Source organism: Macaca thibetana, chromosome 13 (genome assembly GCF_024542745.1).
Source record: "Macaca thibetana thibetana isolate TM-01 chromosome 13, ASM2454274v1, whole genome shotgun sequence".
Lineage (NCBI taxonomy): Eukaryota > Metazoa > Chordata > Mammalia > Primates > Cercopithecidae > Macaca > Macaca thibetana.
The window spans coordinates 78,527,723-78,545,873 of record NC_065590.1 but is presented as its reverse complement, the minus strand read 5'-3'; the positions used below and the strand labels follow the sequence as shown (position 1 = coordinate 78,545,873).

The 18,151-nt window shown below is 44.0% G+C and overlaps 1 protein-coding gene and 1 long non-coding RNA gene across 2 annotated transcripts in view; one reads left to right on the top strand and one right to left on the bottom strand.

Annotated features, from left to right (window-relative positions):
- Nucleotides 1-18,151, top strand: part of WDR43 (WD repeat domain 43) — a 254,939-nt gene that overhangs the window by 6,081 nt on the left and 230,707 nt on the right. The window lies entirely within an intron of this gene.
- LOC126933851 (uncharacterized) overlaps nucleotides 8,701-18,151 on the bottom strand; it is a 28,152-nt gene continuing 18,701 nt past the window's right edge. The window contains exon 2 of the long non-coding RNA XR_007718745.1: nucleotides 8,701-9,150. This is a non-coding gene — a long non-coding RNA (uncharacterized LOC126933851). The remainder of the gene's footprint in view (nucleotides 9,151-18,151) is intronic.

Here is an 18,151-nt window from a genome sequence, read left to right as displayed (position 1 = left end):
CTGGGCAACAAAGTAAGAACTTGTGTCAAAAAAAAAAAAAAAAAAAAAAAAAAAACTGGGCCGAGCGCGGTGGCTCACGCCTGTAATCCTAGCACTTTGGGAGCCCAAGGCAGGTGGATTGCCTGAGCTCAGGAGTTTGAGACCAGCCTGGGCAACATGATAAAACCCCACCTCTACTATAATACAAAAAATTAGCCAGGCGTGGTGGTGTGCACCTGTAATCCCAGCTACTGAGCTGAGAGATCACACCATTGCACTCCAGCCTGGGCAACAGAGCAAGACTCCATCTCAAAAAAAAAAAAGAAAAGAAAAAAGAAAAAAAAATCTATCAATCAATCAATCTCCTTCCCACTACATGTGGAGCCCTTTCTTCTGGCTTCATCTTTACTTCCTGCCCAGGGAAATCATTTCTACCTGAATTTCTGAAATACTATTTCACCCTTTGCTCATTCTATCTGCTCCTATTTTCTTTCCTTAAAAGTCTCCATCCATTTCTGTGGCTCCAGTCCCTGCTTACAGTTAATGCCTAGATCTACGTCTGTACCTGGGCCTCTAACTGAAGAATTAAAACATTGTCTCATTCCAGTGACCATCCCCAAGTAAAATGGTGTGAGTAGAGCTGGTCTACAGTCTTCAGCTTCTCCATGTTGTGCCCCCAGCCTGCTGCAGTCTTCCTCCTCCCAGCCCCTGGCGCCTGAGATCTTGGGGTTTTCTCCTCTTCTAACCAAATTGATCGTTGGACAGAATTTGAAATTCCTTCCCACTCAGGTAAAAGTAACAGACAACCACTAATACCTCCCAAGAGTAGTTAGCTTTTAATGAAGGCCAGGACCTTGAGCTCAAGCACCAAAACCACACTGCAGAGTTTCACTTTGGTGCCTCTCCAAGGGGAGGATGCTTGTTTCAATGCCTAGGATCTTCCCTGGAGAAGCCTTGCCATGCAGGCCACTGGAACCCTCCTCTGCTTCAGCTAGACCCCAGTGATGGATCTGGAATGCTACCTTGCTTTTGGGGGCAGTATTGTAGTCATACTTGTCACACCTATGACATCTCTTATCTTCGTATCTCAAAGAGCTTTGAAAATGTTAATTTGAGACACTGTCTAAAAAAACAGACTTGTAGGTGGCAACCTCCAACTACAACTGTAGTTTCTTTTATTCTCACAAGCCTCCATTAAGAAAGAAATTCAAAATTTCCAAAGTCCATGTCACGTGAAATCCCAGCGCTTTGGGAGACTGAGGCGGGTGGATCACCTGCAGTCAGAAGTTCAAGACCAGCCTGGCCAACATGGTGAAATTTCGTCTCTACTAAAAATACAAAAATTAGCTGGGCGTGGTGGTGCACACCTGTAATCCCAGCTACTCGGGAGGCTGAGGCAGAAGAATCACTTGAACCCAGGAGGCAGAGGTTGCAGTGAGCCAAGATCACACCATTGCACTCCAGCCTCAGTGACAAAGCAAGATTCCATCTCTAAATTAATTAATTAATTAATTAAAGCCCATGTCAGCCCTTGTTCTAGCAAAGAGGTATTATGCCCCAGTGATTTGACTACAGTTTTAGTTACGCTCCCAGGTGATTTCTAAAAATCATTTCATTGTTTCTATTCCATTTGTATTAGGCACCTACATTAGCATATGGGCTCAAACCCCAGCTCCCAATTCCAGCTGTGTGATTCTGAGTAGGACTTAAGAACTTTGTGTTTCAATTTCCCCATCTATAAAATGAGATAATACTACCTAACTCTTGGAATTGTTGTGAGCCTTAAATGAGATATTATCTACGAAGTACCTACCTCTATGCCCGGTACTTAGAGACACTGGGTAAAAGTTAGTTCCCTTCTCTTTTCCTCCCCTACATTCCCACCCTTTGCTACATAGCACTGTAGAGAAATAAACAGAAAGATACATTCACTGCTCTTCAGTTGTGTGTTCCAAAAGGAGATACATTTGATCATTAAAAACCACAAACGCAAATTCCTTTTGTCTAAAAACTTTTCAAGGGTTCAATTTCACCCTTTTCTACTCTTTACTAGGAGAGAGAAGAAAGCGAAAAGATGAACTGAAGAGAAGTTGTGGAGAGCTTTGTGTGATGTGATGATCATTGTGTTAGACACATTAAAAATAAACAGAGTGCTTTGAATACAGAGTTTATTTACAATCTACAAAGTGGAATTATTAACCAGGCCTAAGCTGCAATGGATAAGAAACAACCAGGGCCAGGCACAGTGGCTCACACCTGCAATCCCAGCACTTTGGGAGGCTGAGGAAAGGCAAGTGGATCATCTGAGCTCAGGAGTTCGAGACCAGCTGGGCAACATGGCGAAACTCTGTCTCTACAAAAAAGACAAAAACTAGCCAGCCATGATGGTGTGCACCTGTAGTCCCAGCTACTTGAGAGGCTGAGGCGGGAGGATCGCCTGAGCCCAGGAGGTCGAGGCTGCAGTGAGCCAAGATCGCACCACTGCACTCCAGCCTGAGTGAAAGAACGAGACCCTGTCTCAAAAAACAAACAAACAAAAAAAGAACCAGCAAAGTTTCCCTGTTTAAGGAGACACTGTGACAATTAAGAATTCAGAGTACCACAGAAATCTCATTCAGCTCATCAGAGCCTTCTTCAACGTGTTCTGGACAACCCTATTCTCCTAGAGCCAGGTAGGTGAGATAGGTCAGTAACTAAAAGTCACCAGCAGCCTTTCGAGCTCACATCAGAACCAGGAGAGCCAGAGCAGTGGTTAACTCCATGAACAAATGTGCAGCTATAATCAGGAGGTAAAGCAGGATGTCAGGAGCCCAGGTCAGGAGACAAGAGTTGTAAATAGTGGATGAGGCCTGGGATGGGGTGCTGGCTGAATGGAGCAGTGTCAGCTGATCCAAAAGTGCCAGGCTGGGCCAGGCATGCAGCAGGAGCCAAGTGCCAACCCTGGAAAGGGAGGGGAACAGATGGGAGAGGAGCAGCAACCAGGAAAGAGCCAAAGCTGAGAACAAGTAGAACAAGAACAGGTCAAGGTCAGAACCTCCACTGTTAAATCCAAGCGTGAATGACAGCAAGAAGAGAGTCCAGAAGCCAGGCTGAGTGCTGGAACAGCTCCTCCAGACCTGACATGCTGTGAGGGCAGGGGTCCCAGCCGCCTTGCTAAGTGCCATGTGCTCAGAGCCCAGAGCAGTGTTTGGCAGGAGACAACAAGGCCTACATAAATACTAGTTGTCCGTGCCATTATCGAAATCGGCAGAAGCCAGTGAACGAACAACATGAGGGGAGCAGGGATGGACTAAATTGTGTGCACAACCTCTGAAAATGGGCCCTTCTCAGTGAGTGCCGTGACCTGTCTTAAAGTGTTGGGATCGATGCAACGGTCTTCATCTTATGCACCTCAGACCTTCCCTCTCTCCTTCCTGAGAGCCTGTATTAGTTTCCTGCGGTTGCTGTAACAAATGACCACAAACTTCTGTTGTCTCTAGCTTAAAACAACAGAAATGGGCTGGGCGCCATGGCTCATGCCTGTTTTCCCAGCATTTTGGGAGGCCGAGACAGATGGATCACTTGAGGTCAGGAGTTTGAGACCAGCCTGGCCAACATGGTGAAACCCTGTCTCTACTAAAAGTACTAAAATTAGCCAAGTGCGGTGGCATACGCCAGTAATCTCAGCTACTTGGGTCGCTGAGGCATGAGAATCACTTGAACCCAGGAGGCAGAGGTGGCAGTGAGCTGAGATCACGCCACTGCACTCCAGCCTCAGGAACAGAGAGAAACCCTGTGTTAAAAATAATAATAATAATAATAACTGTCTTGTGCTTCTTTACTTTAGGTTCCATGAGATGTTATATTTTCAGCAAAAATGTTAATGATGTAATGTGTTTCCTTTCTGTTTTATATCAGGTAATTCCTAGAGATGTAAGGCCTTGGTCAAGAAAACAGCTGTCTAGGGGCTAGGATTTCAGGCCCCACTTGGGCCTCTGAAGAGGCTAGCTTGGAGAAGAGGTTTTTTTTTTCTCGGCATCAACCCTTCCATCAGCTCACAGTTTGCACAGGGTTCGCCCCTGTCATCTGGTCACTGGAAATCATGGGAGAGTTGGAAGTACTGTTGGAGCATTCCATCTCCTCCTGGCTTTCTAAATAACTTTTGCATCTTTTTAGTCCTAATCCTTCCCTTTAAAACTAGCTAATAGAAGCTCTGTACTGTGCTAAGTAATTTACAAGCATCTTATTTAATCACTGTAACATTCCCTATGAAGTGGTTACCATCATTTTTGTACTTTGTAGAGAAAGAAACTGAGGCTTAGATATGAAATGGCAGAACCAGGACTTGAACCCACGTTCTCTCACTCCAAACCCCATCTCTCACTCCAAAAACCACTCTACTGATGTACCTACTATGGATCTTCGGATAGCATTTTTCTCGAAACTGGGCTGTTGGAAGCATGATGGGCGTGGCCAAGGAAGGATGACACAAGCTAGTGTGCTGCGATGGAGAGCCACTGGTTCTGCTCCCAGAAAGTCAAGGATTATGGAGTGTGATGGTTGCTGCCTGGGGTGGAGAGTGGGCATGTATATTGATTAGTACCCACCATACTAAGAAATTCCCTTCTTTTTAGAAGTGAACAGTCTCAAATTGGCAAAATATAGAAGGACAAAGGTGTAAAAGGACTGAGCAGAATCTGAAGTTTTCCTTTGAGCATGGAGGAGGGGCAGGGAGAATGAAGAAGAAAATACAACTGAGAAAACAAGTTTAGTTTTTGGTAAGGTGAGATGTCTTTGACATTCATGAAGGTGTTAGTTAACACAACTGTTCCTTCCTAGCAGGAAGAACATTTGCCTGGTGATGGTCTGTCAGACTAAACTGCCTTCCCTATAGAGAAGGCAGGAAACTAACATTTGAGCATGTAGATTTTCAGACTATTTCCCTTGGATTATTTCACTTCATCCTCAGAGGAAGATGTTCCTCCCTTCATTTTGCAGATAGGGCAGTGGGGCTCAGAGGGCTGGAGTGGTTTGCCCAACATCACTCAACTAGTAATGGCAAAGCTGAGATTTGAGTTTGTCTTCTAACTCCAATCTCAGGGCTCTAATTTAGATTGCAGTTCATCATTTATTATAAAACCCTGGCAGTGCTCAATTGCCTGTTTCAGTGTGAGGAAGAGTGCGCCTGTTTCACAGCAAGGTGAAATCAGGAAACGTGCAAGGTCACTAGCCTCCTCAACCCTGCCTGCCTTCTTGTCTCTCAACTCCAGCTTTGTCCACTTCTGACTAGAAAACTCCTTCTCAAACTTTAAAATCCACCTCAAGTGCCTCCTGTCTTTGAAGCTTTAGATCCACTACCTTCTGGCTCCAGGTAGAATAGCTATTCTTTTACATGTTCTTTCAGACCCATATGCATATGTGCATTAGTAATAAAACACTTTTAATATGCCTGTCTCCCCAACTAGGATGTGAACTGCTCAAAGACAGGGACTATGTCCTATTCCTTGTGGTCCAGCCAGGCCCAGCTAGGGAGGTTAGGCAAGAGTTGTAGGGTCTAAGGCTGTCAGTGCAGTCTACCTTGGCTCTGAACTTCACCAGCGCAATCAGGTAAACCTTGGTCGCTTCCTTCTCCTAGCCAGATGTCCAACTGACTCACACCTTTTCCTAGAGGCCATAAACATGTCCCTGCTCAGATGCTAGTGCTGAGTTCCACTCTGCTACATGGCTTTGCTGGTGTCCCCTTGCCTATCTCCATGTGGTCTCCGTATGTCCCCTATATCCCTGGTCTACCCTGCTGTGTCCCTAACCATACAGACTGGACTTGGCTTGACTTTGCCACTGCTCTGGTGACATCTCTCCTCTCCTTCTCATCACACTCCTGTCCCTGCCACATCACTCCAGGGAAAAGCAAACTGGAATCCTCTCCCAACCACTGGTGCATTAGGCCCTAAGACAGGCATGATAATGACTCTTAAAGACATCATGCCCTAATCCCTGGAACCTATAAATGTACCTAACAAGAAAAAGAGGCCTTTGCAGATGTGATTCAATTAAGGCTACTAAGGCCAGGTATGGAGGCTGAGGCAGGTGGATTGCTTGAGCTCAAGAGTTTGAGACCAGCCTGGGCAACGTGGTAAAACCCTGTCTCTACAAAAAAAGAAAAATACAAAAATATGTTGGGTATGGTGGTGTACACCTATAGTCCCAGCTACTCGGAGGTTGAGGTGAGATGGACTGCATGAGCTTGGGAAGTCAAGGCTGCAATGAGCCGTGTTCTCGCCACTGCACTCCAGCCTGGGTGACACAGTGAGACCCTGTCTCCAAAAAATTAATTAATTGATTACGGATTCTGAGATGGAGAGATTATCCTGGATTATCCAGGTGGGCCCTAAATGAAATCACAAGTGTCTTAAAAGTTAGAGAATGAAGAGCATTTTACACACACACACACACACACACACAGAGAGAGAGAGAGAGAGAGAGAGAGAGAGAGAGAGAGAGAGAGAGAGAGAAGGGGGGAGAGAGAGAGAGAGAGAGAGACCCATGTGAAGCCACAGGCAAAGACTGGATGCAGCCATGAGCCAAGGAACGCCAATAGCCACCAGGAACCACAAAAGGCAAGGAGGAGTTTCTCCCCCAGAGACTCTGTCAGGGGTGCGGCCCTGCTACCACCTTGCTTTTGACCCAATGATACTGATTTTGAACTTCTGGCCTGCAGAACTGTGGGTAAATAAATCTCTGTAGTTTTGAGCCACCCAGTTTGTGCTAATTTGTTACAGCAGCCACAGGAAACTAATACAGGCCCCAGAGGGATTGACCTTGCTCTCCTAGTTTTTTTTTTTTTTTTTTTTTTTTTTTTTTTTAACCCCGCTAGTTTTACAACTGGCTCAACTGCCTCACTCCTCTGGCTTCTTACAGCTCCTTTCTCTAAGAACCTGGACCAGTGACCACTTATTGAGCACCTACTACATGCCAGGTACTGATGCTTCACATGGGCTACATCACTAATCCATGCACTAACCCTGTGAGATGTGTATTGAGGCCAAAAGAAGTCAGGTGACTTGCCCATGATCACACAGCTAGAAAATGCCAGAGCTGGGATCTAAAAAGCAAGTCTAACTCCAAAGCCTATGGCTGTGATCCTGCTGCCTCACTACTCAAGTAGGGGCCATCTCTAGTTGACTGACTGCCAGTTCTCATGTGTTTTTCTCTGAAAGCCTATTGGCATCTCATACAAATAATAAGTGCTATTATATGGCAGGCATTGTGCTCAGGACTTTACATACGTTATTTTATTTTTCTCATCAGTGCAACTCCATGAGGTAAGAGCTATTACCATCCCTTTTTACTGACAAGGAAATTACTGCTAAGTGGCAGACCGGGCACCAGGCCCTGGGTTTCTGGGGTCCTGGACCAGTATCATTTCCTCTGATCTGCTCAGCCTCTCATTTGCACCAGTGTCCTGGGCTGTAATTTGACTTGGACTTGGTTCAGACTTCTGAAAGGCCTCTGTGTTGTCCAAAGTTTGGAGGACTTCCATCAAGTTTATGTGTGGAGCTTGCTTGTTAGTTTCCAGAGGGTTCAAAACACCCACAGCACTGCATAAATATTCCACTGCCCAGACATTCACAAACACCCTACCCACGTCTTTAAAAGTCTCTCTATCTAGTCCTATCTGTAGTCTCCTCCTCTCCTCATTAGAAGCCTTGAGATAGTTACATTGCAAAATTAACATATTAAAACAACTTTGCAAAATATAAATTATTGTAATGCATTATAACAATGACAATATAAAAATTGGGAAAGAAGAAAAATGTTAAGGATTTCATCAAAATATGTGTCCTAAGTAAAGTCTTTTATAAAAATGCATCTCAATGGAGGTGGATAGAGGGAAGAATGCCAGGGAAGACAGAAAGAATGAGGCAGAAAGCAAGATTCTCTATATTTATAAACCCTGAATACCTAAATGGGTTTATTTAGAATCAGTGGTCATTTGCATGCCTTCATATGAAATGTTGAAAAACTTAATTGAAACAGCAATTCATACAGCACAGCCAACAGACAACAAGCTGCCTTTGGAAGTGAATGAGGACTTCCTGAATTTCCTGGATCATCTTGGTTCTTTTCAGACTTTGCAAAGGAACAAGAACCCAACAAAAGGGAAAAAACTCTCCATGATTGTCGACAGCTGTATAACAATGAAAAGCGACCAGGACCTGGCCAGGTGCGATGGCTCACACCTGTATTCCCAACGCTTTGGGAGGCCAAGGTGGGTGGATTGTTTGAGCTCAGGAGTTCAAGAAAAGACTGGACCACATGGTGAAACCCTATCTCTACCAAAAATAAACATTAGCCAGGCGTCTCAGCTACTAAGGAGGCTGAGGTGGGAGGGTCTCTTGAGCCTAAGAGTTGGAGGTTGTAGTGAGCCGAGATTGCACCATTGCACTCCAACCTGGGAGACAGAGTGAGACCCTGTCTCAAAAAAAGAAAAGAGAAAACAGGACCAGTAACAGAGAAATCTGGATTTTAGTCCTACTTCTTCTCTTATATGCTGTGTGATCTTGGACAAGGCACTTCCCATCTCTGAGCTTCAGTTTTTTCCATCTGTAAGTAATCTCTATGGTACCTTCAAATTCTACAAGAATATTTTTAACTAAAATAGCATCATAGCTATGCTTCTCATTTTTGCTTTTGCTTTTCTTCTCACAGTCACATAATCAACTAAGAGAATGAGGCAAGGAGTTGTGGTTGCTGCTGAACACGCACATTTATCCAGAGGGCAAATGTAGACTTTGGTTTAAATTCTTCTGATGAAACTGTGTCTCACACCCAAATCCCGAGTTCAATGGACTGTTCTTGAGATGCCAGCCGTGGCAGCCTTGGTAGGGAGGAGGTCCGTGATGGCCTCTGTCTGAGTCTGTTTCATTGCAACACTCCCAGAAAGGCAGCCCTGTCATTAAGCTCACAAAGTAAACACTGTCCTCAGCAAAAGCCGGAGTTAGCAGTCACCTAAAGACAATTGTGCTCCTTTAAGGGGAGAGCTTTCAGCATTCATTGCTCCACCAGTGCTGGCCTTAAAACTTGAAATCAAACGCAGGGCTCCCAAGGCGCTGGCCTTTCATCCAAAACCACCAAAGCCTGTGGGCAGGATTCAGAATTATGTTTCACCAGCTGGTCCAGGCCACAGTTTGTCTGCGGAGAGAAACAGACACAGGGAACAAAGAGACAGAGGTGGGAAGGTGGTAAGAAAAGGGACTTTCTGCTGTTATTGCCACAGAGCTAAGGGTGGTATTAACATAATCAGAATATTTCACCCAGAAGTTCAGACTGTAGATGTATTAATAAGCATTTCTTGCCCTAAACATTTATCGTAGGCATGTTAAGTTTTTACCATGTCATTTTTGTTCTTTCTTTCTTTTTTTTTTTTTTTTTTGAGACAGGGTCTTGCTCTGTCACCCAGGCTGGAGTGCAATGGCACAATCGCAGCTCACTGCAAACTTCGCCTCCAAGGTTCAAGCGATTCTCCTGCCTCAGCCTCCTGAGTAGCTGGGATTACAGGCACGCACCACCACACCTGGCTAATTTTTTTTTTTTTTTTTTTTTTTTTTTTTTTTTTTTTTTTTTTTAGTAGAGACAAGGGTTTCACCATGTTGGCCAGTCTGGTCTCGAACTCCTGACCTCAGATGATCCGCCCTCCTCAGCCTCCCAAAGTGCTGGGATTACAGGCATGAGCCACTGGGCCCTGCCTGTTTTTGTTAATTAATATGCTTCTTCCTCATTATGTTAAAGCTGCATCTTGTGTGCATGTCCTGAACCCCTACCCAGCTGGCAAATTCTTCAAAGGCAGGGGAAGTTCCCATTGTTTAGTTTCCAAGCCCAGCAAAGTGATTGGTGCTGAACTGAGTCAGACAGGCAGACTGCCTTCACCAGGGAGTCAAGAGCAGCACCTTGGTGCATGCCCAAAGCCCTTCTCCGGGGGTATCCAGTCCATCCCATTCTTTTTGTGGCCCACAAAGCAGTACCTCCTCCCCCAGGTCTGAGAAGACTGAGGAGGGTGTTACTAGATTTCTATGTGGCCCAGACTAGTTGATACCCCATCTGGGACTTGCTGAATAATGATAATAATAATAGCTAACATTTATTGAGCACTTACTATGTGCAGGCTCTGCTAAATACTTTATCTTGCAACGCAATCCTCATGCCAGCCTTCTGAGATAGCACTTTTATCATCCCTACTTTACAAATGAAAAAACTGAGACTCAAAATACACAGCTAGGAGATGGTAGACCTGAGATTCTGGTCAGGGCTGACTGACTTGAATCCTGTGTTTGAACTCCTAGCATATGCTGCTTCCCAAACTAGTTTGTAAATTCTTTCGAGAGCAGAGATTCTATCTTTTTCTTTTCTGTACTCACACAGCCTAGAGGAATCCTGAGCAACAGTGGACTCTTAGCATCTACCTGTTTCCTGACTGACTGATGAGCGATCCCTGCCCATGGCAGTCAGAGATAAGAGTGACACCAGGTTAGAGAGGGATCTGGCAAAGAAGGTTTGGAGAGCTGCTTATAGCCAGGTCGATTTAGGGTGAGGGAGTGTAGGCACAGAGGCCACTCTCAGCAGTACCCAGAAGCTTCCAGAGCATCCTGAGCAGGAAGGTGTCCTTCCCTTCTCAAGGAGGACTCTCTAAGGAATAAGGAGGCATCCAGACATAGCAAGGGCACAGGAGTGGCTATGGAGCCAAACCTCATTCAATGTCTCTGTCTTGGTGATCACTAAGAAGCCCGTGTTGCTCTTTGCAACAAGCTGCTCATCTGTGGTCCTGATTGACCTCCAGTTTAGAAAAATGCACAGTCCAACTGTTCCTACACTTCGACTGCTCTGCAGGACTTTTTGCCTCTTCCTATATTGAACATGTGAAGGGTTGCAGCCCTTTTTTTTCTAATGGCTTATGTTTTGATGTTTTACCTGTAAATCAATTATTTGGAACTGATAACACATTTCCCATAGGAAATCATGTTACTTAAAGAGGTTAGGATCTCAGGTTATGTCCTAATAGTCTTATTTTACCAAATGTTTATTCATTTATTTTTTAAATTTTCTATTTTTAGAGACAGAGGCTCGCTATATTGCCTCCTACCTCAGTCTCTCAAAGTGCTGGCATTACAGATGTGAGCCACTGTGCCCAGCCTTTATCCATTATTAATAGCAGTGAGCCTGATGTACATATCACCTCCAAATAATCATGTTCATAACAGGAAAAAATATATTAGGTTGGTGCAAAGGTAATTGCGGTTTTTGCCATTACGAAACCGCAATTACTTTTGCGCCAACCTAATACATTCCTAATTCTAACTCAGCACCTCAGGACAGGGTTTCCCCTACCTGAGGAAGTAGAGATTCCTGGGGATGAGGTTAGCAGCACTCTGCTACCTCATAACTTTCTAACTGGGTTTGGAGGAGAGATCAGAACTTGAGGCTATAAGATCATGCCAGCCTTAGCAAGGAAGTCATGTGTGCAGAAACAACAGGTTTGCAACACAATCATTGCAGCAATGATCCAGATACACACTGATATCTGTTGATTCAGGATGACACACATGAGGGTATGAGTCACACTCCTGACCTCCTCAAGACATCTTAAAAGTTCAAAGGGAGGCTGAGGCGGGTGGATCACGAGGTCAGGAGATTGAGACCATCCTGGCTAACATGGCGGAACCCCGTCTCTACTAAAAATACAAAAAATTAGCCGGGCGTGGTGGTGGGCGCCTGTAGTCCCAGCTACTCAGGAGGCTGAGGCAGGAGAATGGCGAGAACCCAGGAGGCGGAGCTTGCAGTGAGCCGAGATCACACCACGGCATTCCAGACTGGGCGACAGAGTGAGACCCCATCTCAAAAATAAATAAATAAATAAATAAATAAATAAATAAATAAATAAATAAATGTCAAAGGGATTTCCACCATACTCAGATTGTTAAATCTCTGAAGTGGAAAGATCAATACTCCTCTAGCCCAACTCCATCCCAAGACTCCTTCCTATGCCTATTACTCTGTGCTGAGAGACAGGGAGTTGCAGAAGGAACTCCTTCAAGAAGCTTCTTATTCATTTAAAAAAAAAATCATTATAATAGCTACTTCTTTTTTTTAGTACTAACTTGACGCCAAAGGCTTTGTATGTTTTAGTTTATTAAATTCTCATAAAAACCCTATGTTTAGATTTAGCTTCACTTAGAATATAAGGAAACTGAGGTTGAGCATGACTAAGTAACTTGCCTTACCTCACACAGCTAATATACGGAAAAATCAGGATTCAAAACCCAGTCTGTTGGGTGGGCACAGTGGCTCATGCCTGTAATCCCAGCACTTTGCGGGGGCCGAGGCAGGTAGATTACTTGAGGTCAGGAGTTCAAGACCAGCATGGCCAAGATGGTGAAACCCCATCTCCACTAAAACATGCAAAAATTAGCCAGGTGTGGTGGTGCGTGACTGTAGTCCCAGCTACTTGGGAGGCTGAGGTGGGAGAATTGCTTGAACCCAGGAGGCAGAGTCTGCAGTGAGCTGAGATGGCGCCACTGTACTCCAGCCTGGGCAACAGAGCAAAACTCCATCTCAAAAAAAAAAAAAAAAACCAGAAAAACAACAAACAAACAAACAAAAAACCCAGTCTGTGACATCACACTATACCCCATAAATATGTATAATTATTATGTGTCAATTAAAAACAAAATTTTAAAAATAAAAATTAAAAATAAGTAACATTTTAAAAAACCCAGTCTGTTTGCAACTCCAGAGTCCAGGCTATTAACTGCTATGGTATACTTGTTTTTCCAGAGGTATGGAGGAAACATTAAAAGATTACAAAACATACTCACTGTTAAGTATGTCGAACTTACGTATTTTTATTTAAATAATAGTCTTGAAATTGATACAGTATATACTGGATCATCAGGCAGTGCAACTATAACTAAGTCCTGTCACACAATTTAAAGGCTCCCTTTTCTGTTGATTTCTAGCCAAGAGGAGGCCAAATACCATGATGGCTCACTGAAAGAGTGAGGGTTTTAGGCCGGCACAGTGGCTCATGCCTATAATCTCAGCACTTTCGGAGGCCAAGGCAGGAGGATCACCTGAGGTCAGGAGTTCAAGACCAGCCTGGCCAACATGGTGAAACTCCATTTTTACTAAAACTACAAAAATTAGCTGGGCGTGTTGGCAAGCACCTGTAATCCCAGCTACTCGGGAGGCTAAGGCAGGAGAATTGCTTGAAACAACCGGGAGGCAGAGGTTGCAGTAAGCTGAGATCATGCCATTGCATTCCAGCCTAGGTGACAGGAGCGAAACCCCATCTCAAAAAAAAAAAAAAAGAATGAGGGTTTTACAGTAAGCTGAACAGAGGCAAGTCATGGGAGCTTCCCCATGAAGTCATGTGGCACACAGCAGTACAGGCACGCTGAGCACAGAAAGACCTTCCCTTAGGTGCCGTCCTCACACTGGGAGCAGAAACATTACACAGATCTCTTCATCCTGTAACCAGCATTGCACGCCATGTTGACTCATCATTTTGAGAATGAGTTACTTGGTTGTTAAACTGCCTCAGTCTCTAGTGAGAATTGTTAAAAAGTAAAATTTTTTCCCGAGTCTCTCCTTAGCTATTTTTCTTTCTTTCTCTTTTCTCTCTCTCTCTCTCTCTTTTTTTTTTTTTTTTTTGGTTAATAGAGACGGGGTTTCACCATGTTGGCCACACTGGTCTCGAACTCCCGGCCTCAAGCAATGCTCCCGCCTCAGCCTCCCAAAGTGCTGGGACTACAGTGTTTTTCTTTCTTGATGATGCAATACTTAGTCATAAATATCCTCTGAAATATTCTCATTGTCCTAATTAAAAGAAGAAACTTTTAAGAAACCAGAAGATAGAAGCCGCTAGACCAATCCTCCCATATGAATAGAACATCAAAGTCGTTTATGAAAAAGGAAGAATCACAAAGTTTCAGTTTGTTACAACATTAGAAAGAGTAGGAGAGAAAGAAGCATAGAAAAAGCAGTACAAATAGGAAGTACGAAATAAGGTTATAGAAATGAATCCAAATTTCAGTAATCGTAATAAATGTAAGTGGATCAAACTGGCCTTTCAAAGTACAAAAAGAGTTAGAGTTTTAAATATTAGAAATCCAGATATATACTTTTTATAAGAGGTTTGCTAAACTATAAGGATCTAGGATGACAGAAAGTATAAGTATGTAAAAAATAGAGGCTGAGCACAGTGGCTCACATCTGTAATCCCAGTGCTTTGTGGTGCTAGGAGTTGAAGACTAGTCCTGGCAATATAGTAAGACCCATCTCCAAATAACGAAAAATACAAAAATTAGCCAGGCGTGGTGGTATGTGTCTATGGTCCCAGCTACTAGGGAGGCTGAGATGGTAGACTTGCTTGAGCCCAGAAGTTTGAGGCTTCAATGAACTGTGATTGCACCACTGCACTCCAGCCTGGGTGACAGAGCAAGACCCTGTCTCAAAAAAGTAATAATAATAATAATACATTTTTTAAATTAGCTGGTCACAGTGGCATGCACCTGTAGTCCCAGCTCCTTGGGAGCCTGAGGCAAAAGGAGTGCCTGAGCCCAAGGAGTTCAAGGGTTCTGTGAGCCAAATGCCACTGCACTCCAGCCTGGGTAACAGAGCAAGACTCTGTCTCTAAAAGAAATTAAAAATAAAAGTAAAAATAAAATATATCTGGCAAATATATACGCCTTCAAAAAAGCTGATGTAGTTGTTATTAATACGAGACAAATGTGTTTAAGACAAAAAGCACTTATTTATTTATTTTTATTTTTATTTTTTTGAGATGGAGTCTCGCTCTGTCGCCCAGGCTGGAGTGCAGTGGCGCAATCTCAGCTCACTGCAAGCTCTGCCTCCCAGGTTCAAGCTATTCTCCTGCCTCAGCCGCCCAAGTAGCTGGGACTACAGGCGCCTGCCATCACACCCGGCTAATTTTTATTTTTATTTTTATTTTTAGTAGAGACATGGTTTCACAGTGTTAGCCAGGATGGTCTCAATCTCCTGACCTCGTGATCTGCCCATCTCAGCCTCCCAAAGTGCTGGGATTACAGGCGTGAGCCAGCATGTCTGGCTGACAAAAAGCATTTTTAGGGATGAAATGAGTCACTAAATTTGATGAAAATTTCATTGGAGAGCTATAACAACTCTAAACTTATATGTCCTTAATAACATGTACTCAAAGTATGTAATCTAAAAATTGATAAAACTTTGTTTCAGATTGAAAACATACATGGTGTGATGAGGATAAAAAATTGAGGAAGGAAAGAGAAAATAAACATATGTTGAGGGCTTACTATTTGCCAAGACTGTGCCAAATGCTAGGGAAACAAGGATGTGGAGACATAGTTTCTCCCCCCATAATGGACATAATGTATAATGTGATAAAGGTTCTAACAGTGGGATATACACTTTTTTTTTTTTTTCTTTTTTTAGACAGAGTCTTGCTCTGTCACCAGGCTGGAGTGCAGAGGCACAATCTCGGCATCTCGGCTCACTCAACCTTTGCCTCCCAGGTTCAAGGATTCCCCTGCTTCAGCCTCCCGAGTAGCTGAGATTACAGGCACGTGCCACCACGCCCGGCTAATTTTTTGTATTTCTTAGTAGAGATGGGGTTTCACCATGTTGGTCAGGGTGGTCTTGATCTCCTGACCTCGTGATCCACCCACCTCGGCCTCCCAAAGTGCCGGGATTACAGGAGTGAGCCACCACGCCCGGCTCAAGGGATGTACACTCTTATGATGAATGATGGAAGACAGGATGAAGTTACTATCCGAATCAGAAGAGGAGGAGGTAAAGGAAAACTCACATAGAAATATTTTGAAATGGTCTTAAAGGATGAGTAGGAATTCACCAGATAGACAAGGGGCAGAGGGGAGAGGACCAGGGAAAAGAGCATGTTAAACAGAGGAAACAGCACACACCACCAGCCAGAGAGGTAAGAAAGCATAGCATGTACAGAGGTCTAAAGCATGGAATAAGTACATCGAGGAAGAAAAAACATTTTTACTGGTAATGATTTCACATGCATGAAGCCTTAGTTTCAGCAACATTTACACACACCAGAAAGAAGAACTGGACAAGGTTCCTCTTCAGCATAAAAGTCACTAGAGGCCGGGCGCGGTGGCTCACACCTGTAATCCCAGCACTTTGGGAGGCCGAGACAGGCGGATCACGAGGTCAGGAGATGAGACCATCCTGGCTAACACGGTGAAACCCCGCCTCTACTAAAAAATACAAAAAAAAACTAGCCGGGCGTGGTGGCGGGCGCCTGCAGTCCCAGCTACTCGAGAGCCTGAGGCAGGAGAATGGCGAGAACCCGGGAGGTGGAGCTTGCAGTGAGCTGAGATCCGGCCACTGCACTCCAGCCTGGGCGACAGAGTGAGACTCCGTCTCAAAAAAAAATAAAAAAATAAATAAAAAATAAAAGTCACTAGAAAAATATTACTAATCACATGGGAGATGAGAGGAGTTTAGAAAGCTACCAGTTTAATTTTCCTTGCCAAATCCTGCAGTGCAGATTTGCTAAGTTCCAGTGTAATGCACTCTGGTGATGTCATTTTAGCCTCGGATGATTGCACATCCCAAACAATCATGTGACTAATACCCTTTGGCTGTCACCAAAAGGTCTAAACAATACGAGCAGCAGTGCTCAGCCTCAGCGTGTTAGCAAGCTGCCTTAGTTCCTCACTTTCAAATTACAATCTGACTTGTTATATGTAATAAACAGGAGGTCAGAAAGGAGAAAGAAAAACAAATGTGGAAACTATCCCATAGTTGCACTATGACCTAACACACCCATTTGATTTCAGTTGGCAAGGGAAGCAGAAGATCCAGTTTGACACAAGAAATCAAGAACGGTTGCACAACAGGCTGAGTTGAGAACATCCTTTATATATTGTCAGTCTCTACCATGGCTGGTAATTCACTCAATTGTGAACAAAATATCTTACAGAGTAGCCAAAAAGTTTTAGAAAATAATGTACACTTATTTTTTCTTTTTTTCCCCTTCATACCTAGTCCGGCAGAATAATGTGCACTTTAGAAGGGACTGCTTTTCTTTCTTTCTTTTAGACAAAACTGTGCCCCTTGATTTTGGATCCCATTTGTGCTGATACTTTTAATTAAGCAATTTTCTCATGTGCAGTGGGAATTGATACCTATCTAACCAATTTTTATTTTGTTGATGAAAACTGAAAGTGGAAGCTAGAAGAATGGGGGGATTGTCCTCTTTTCTATATGTTTTTTTCTTTTTGATACCCTTTACTTCAAGTTAAGCCTGGTTTTTGCTTTAATCACAGCAGAAAGCATTTTCCAATTCAGGGAAAGGAGAGAACAGGCCATAAACCCTGTCCCCCGTTTGCTCTCCAACTACCCATTTCTATCCTTTGCCCTGCCATGTATTTTCCCCTCTTGTTTGCTTCTCCTTTCTTTGTTGATTTCTCAGTCCTTTTCTGGCCTCACTCAAAATGGCAGAAATTATGCAACCTAGTACTTTTTTACAGAAGCTCCTTTAGTGTCAAGGATTCATCAAGTGCCTGCCATGTGCCGGCACTGTTCTAGATGACGAGAATACTACCATGAATGAAACAGACAGAAACCCCGGCTGTCATTGGGCTTTGTCTGAGGGCCATTGGGGAAGGCCTCTCAAAGGAAGTGATAGCTGAGCTGGGATCTGAGTCATGAAGAGGAGCGAGCCCAGGGGACAACAGTTGCAAGAGTGTTCCAACGGGAGAGACCAGCCCAGCAAAAAGAAGCATCAGCCTGGTTCATTCCACGGACAGGAAGGAATGGGGCATGGTGCCTTTAAGGGAAAAGCATCAGTTTGGATGAGGAGGGATGTAGGGTCGGGAATACAAAATAAGAGTAATTATGGCTGGACACAATAGCTCACGCCTGTAATCCCAGGACTTTGGGAGGCCAAGGTGGGCGGATCACTTGAGGTCAGGAATTCAAGACCAGCCTGGCCAACATGGCAAAACCCCATCTCTACCAAAAATACAAAAATTAGCTAGGCCTGGTGGTACCTGCCTGTAATCCCAGTTACCTGGGAGTCTGAGGCAGGAGGCAGAGTTTTCAGTAAACCGAGATCGTGCCACTGCACTCCAGCCTGGGCAAAAGAGTGAAACTGTGTCTCAAAAAAAAA